The following is a 5,313-nucleotide window of genomic DNA, read 5'->3' as shown; positions in this document are numbered from 1 at the left end:
TCACAAGCCCTTCCTGTTTTAAGTGGAACTATGTGGTTTAATCTTTGTGTACCCAGTGAAGAAAAGGGAAGAGATCTGTTTAATGCACTGTGTGTCTGTTAAAAAAAAAAAAAAACCCTCCTTTATTTTATCTCATGACGACGAGATTTTGACTGGACATGACTTTCCCACAAGGCAGTTCTGCTCTCCTTATCAAACCAACAAGAGAGATAGTTTAAACATCATAGGAATGAAATATATCAGGCCCGTTTTAAACTTTCCAAGTAAGTGATACCAAATTATGAAGTACTAGAGTACAAGATGTATGTTTGTTTATCATGTAAATTATTTATGCATGGTTGAGCTCCACATTCCTTCTATTATTATGCATGCACATGACTTCCATTGCACTCAGTGTGGGTGTATTTAATTGCATCTTGCGTGTGTCAGAAAAAAAACAACTTGATTGCATTTTCAGAGGTTACCGAAAGCCTTTTTCTCAGAAGATCTTTGTGGACATTGTCTTGGCTCTTATTCAATCATTCTCATCAGTCTCTCCTCCGCATCTGGCCAGTATCTTCCATTTAATCCATCTCCGGCCCCTACAGACACCGAGCACTTTCCCAAAGCAGAAGACGTATTGTTTGAGAGGCATATGTTCATTACACACAGTTATGGCAGGCTGGGACTGGATGTGTCAGGATATGACAGGTTTGTGCAAACAGACAGGATTGTGTCATCTGTTTTTATTGCCTAATCTGGGCTTTGGTGGGTACCAAGTGATGTTTTAACAATCCTAAATCAATTTCCACCTCATAACCAAAAAAACAGGTGGGGATCCCAAATCTGTTTGCCTTGAACAAACCATGTCTGGAAAGAAAACAGCTTAGCGTAGGGGTGACAGCAGATATTGGATATAAAGAAGAGCTGTTAGTTGCCTATTTAACTCCCTTTTTTATTTGGCTTGATTTTTGTCACTTTAAATATAAAACTTATTTAGAAAAATGTGAGACTATGTTGGGTTGATACTTAAATTCAATATCTGTTTTTATTATATCTTTAAACGCACTTGATCGCTATTTCTATACTTCTAATATTTTAGTACATTTTGAGTAAATATTGTGTAAAACAAATTAAATTGAATAGAATGTGTTTGCTAAATTATTATTTTTTTAGTTACACAGGCACATATGGCCATTAAATTGTAGGGAATGAATTAATTAAATATATTTTTTTATTTAATATATTTGCTTATATTAACTGACACTGAAAAATATATCAGTTGTATTAGATATTTCTATTAGAAATCATTCTGTTATGTTGGTTTCGTGAGTAAGAAAGTTATAGTTTTGAGGTTATCTATAGGAAGTTTTCTTTTACATATTGAAAAACTGTGAAAAAGAACTGCTTTGTTTTTAACGGTCCATTGTGAGCTTTCAGGGAAACCTGTGTGGGCGACTATGATAGAGATCTGTTCCTTCAATCACAAAACCATGAACAAAGCTATCCTTTAAGTAATGAAAACAGCATTTGACCATGTCTACAAATGGCCAACACAAAGCCCCTCTCTGTTCATGGCTGATCAAAGTCAAAGAGAGATTATTAGACGAAGAGGTGCATTTGGGGTTATATTTTTGACCCTGGATTGTAAACGCAATTACTGCTCCTGCTTCATTACTTTAATAGCCAAATATATCATCCTTGATCACTTCTTCATTAAAAATAAAAAAAATTCCAGGGACACTATACGACCAGCTGAAAATTTTATTGAATTGAAAAATAAGTTTCCATAATACAGTTCTGAAAATCCTGAAAAAGTACAAAACTAAGCCTTATTGAATTCCTTTGAGAAACAAAAACTGACTGGTGAAAGTTAATGGGTTAACTTAATTGAGCTTATTCTTAAGTGTCAATATTTACACAAACTGCTTATAAAGCCACAAAACAAAAGTTTAAATGTTGGTCTGTTCATACTAAGCTACTGTATTGATTTAGAAATTCACAACTTTTTAAATAAACTGTCATTGAATTAAATCATATCATATATAATACTATTAATTATATAAAATCTGTAATTGACCATAAAAAATGACAGAATTGTCCTTTTTAGAATAACCATTCCTTATTATTTTTTTTTTATTTTATTTTTCACAGTTTATGTTAAAATAATAAATTAAATTATATTTTTATTATGAAATATTTTTTTTTCGACTTGGCCTGTTAAAAATGAAAAAGAAAATAAACTACAACCTAAAATCTTTACAATTTGACAGATTCTCATCTCTAGCATTACCACAGACTTAAACCTTTGCCTAATGGATCAGATTAGCAGATTGTCCCACATCTTTCCCCACCTTGGTGCTGTCTCACTCAAACTGCAATTTCCGCTACGTTTGGGGAGCTGCTTAATTAAAGTTCATTATGGCATGCTAACACTTAGCAAAGAGTGAGCAAATTTTGTGATGAAAAACTATGGCATTTCCGGTGCGAGCATGACATTCCTAATTTCACGACAATTGCTTCTAATGTCTAACAGTTATTTGGACAATTTTGATATACATTTCGAACAAAAGCAAACAGGGTTGAGGTAATGCCACTAAAAACAGGAACTGGCTTGGTGAGGTTGTGATGAATTGAATTGAATTTGCGGGGTAACACATTTGTCGAGCCGAGGCAACAGCTGGCTTGCGTGAAAACTCACTGGTTTAATATGACTGAATGGTACTGTTCATTTATCACAATGAAAAACCTTGTTGGACTTTGCAACACATGCTCACCACGTTAACTGACGATGCTACACTAATACATTCTTCTGCTTTTTGGAGCCAGCTGGATGCTTAATGCTGTCATAGTAGCTTACTTTATTAGTTTACTTTTAATGTCTCCTTTAAACTATTTTGGTTGTACTTGTTCTGCAAGTCTCTACATGTTGTTACGACTGTCAGGATATTCAAAAAGTACTAAAACTAAACTAGCATTTAAGTTTTCCAAGTTATAGTCGTTATTTTTGGGTTATTTTTTCAACCCAATTGCTGAGTTGAGCCTTAAGAGGGGTTATTTTTTTTAGTGTTTGTGTGGTTTTGTGTTACCCAGCTCCTGGGTCAAATGTAACAACCCATTATTTGGTTAGGTTTTGTTTTACCCAGATCCTAGGTCAAACTCAACCCAGTGGATGAGTTATTTATCACAGGGTGTTTGCGTCCTTTTCAAGACGTCAAAGTTTATAATTAGTTTTATGATGTAAATTTCTAGAAAATGAAATAAATGATGGACTAAACTTCATTTAAAATGTGGTTTAACTTTTTTATTTATTTTATTTTTGTAATATATATATATATATATATATAGATATAGATATATATATATATGTAGATAGATAGATAGATAGATAGATAGATAGATAGATAGATAGATATAGATATAGATGAGATGTCCTCACTAATATCATGAAATGCATTTGTGCAGGTATGTTTTACGTATTTTATATGTGTATAGAATGTAAATGTAAACATAAAAGTATGTGTTATACTTAACAATATTTTGGGGACAAAATAAAAATTTGGAGACATATGTTAAAATCCAAGTGGATATTATTATATAGTAATATATCAACTAAGGTAATATATATTATCAATGTGGTTTTGGAAGATTTTATCATATACATATATGTAATGAATTATACATTACTGCCGCAGAACTACAATTGTGAGTACATTTTCTGCAGTACATTTACTTGCAGGAGTGTAATATAAAACAACAATGCAGGAACAAACCATAAATAAATCTTCTCTGTGCAAAAACATTGTCTCGGTCTGGATAGAAGGCGAGAAAAAATAGAGAAAAAGATGCATTTTCACTTTTATCTACATCAATATGGAGACAGGACTGAGTGTAAACCTGGGGACACAACTAAAATGTGTATTCTATCTAAAATATAAAAGATATATTTTGAAATGTATTTAAATCACAGTTGGGGTAAGATGCAAAGATGCAAAATTAAAAAAGAATTTAGGAATTTTAGGTAATTTTTATAATCTTTTTCCATTATATATTTTAAATTTGCTGTTAAATTAATGTCCAGGACACTTTGCCTAATTATAAAATGTATTGTATAGTTAATTTTCATGCATATTTGTACACATAATGACCTGGGGACAGAAATGGATTTGGAGGAATGGCCCTTCAACTGCCGGAACACATCCCTGATCTTAGGAGCCCCTAGCATGGCATGAACTTTAACCTCTGTCTTTAAAGTGCTGGCTAAGATGACCCCAAAAGTGCTGAGCTTTCAAACCAATAGTATGGAAGATTTTGGTTGAAAAAGAACATTAGAGTCTCGAGAGATGAGAAGGAAAGGAAGGAAGAAAGGGTCCAAAGAATGAGAGTCACTATGAAAGGAAAGAGCAAAGGATAAAGGAAATCATAAAGTCTGCTTTGGTTGATGTTGTTAAAATGACTCCAGAGGAGCTGAGAGCTGCTTCTAGCATGCGTTTCCTTTTCAACCTTTGTATTTAGATTAGTTCCACAGTTTCTAATTATGATGCATATTGCAAGTGTTTTGAGAATGCATTGTTCAGAGGAAAACAAATCTGTTCATGTACGAGGGTCAGCTTTGAAAGGAATTGATACAATAGCACAGAAATTATGTTCTGCATGAAGAAAATACTTTTTGCATTGTGCCATTATTTTTTATTCTCAATTCTCATTACTATAGTGCATCTCATTCACATCAATGTCCATTCTCATTAGATTTCCATTATTGCATTTTTTTACTACCTACTTAATATTATGATGTAAATTGACTATATTACAGTCAATATAAATACATTCATATTGAAAAGATGAATATTTATACATTTATATTGACTATAATATTTGCAATTATTTTTATCATTTATTTTAATATACAGTTTTTTTTTTCATTACAGTATTTATATATTCATTCATTCATTTAGCAAAATAATGTCTCAAAAATTAGTAATAGTCCAAAAAACAAAAAGTTCAGTCACTTTTTAATAGAGACTTTTGATTGTTTGTTTACTCTAGGCTGACCGGTCAGATGTGTCTTTTTCATTTTTTAGCCTATTTTGAGCTAAAGAAGTTGGTTTATGATAACATTTCTGTCAGATTTGATTAATTTGAAATACGTTATTGAAACAGAATCCTGATAAACAGTTTTCGAAATTGTGGTCTTTTGTAATTCAAGAGCTGTACTTGTTTGACTTGTATGACGGGAGGGTTTCCCAAATTGAGCAAAGAACTGCAAAGCGTTACACAGACCGGAATCAAAGTATTTGTGCAGATTTCATTACAATCAAAGGAAATGCAAAATAA

This window comes from Carassius auratus, chromosome 1 (assembly GCF_003368295.1).
Source record: "Carassius auratus strain Wakin chromosome 1, ASM336829v1, whole genome shotgun sequence".
Taxonomy (NCBI): domain Eukaryota; kingdom Metazoa; phylum Chordata; class Actinopteri; order Cypriniformes; family Cyprinidae; genus Carassius; species Carassius auratus.
This window is presented reverse-complemented; position numbering follows the sequence as displayed.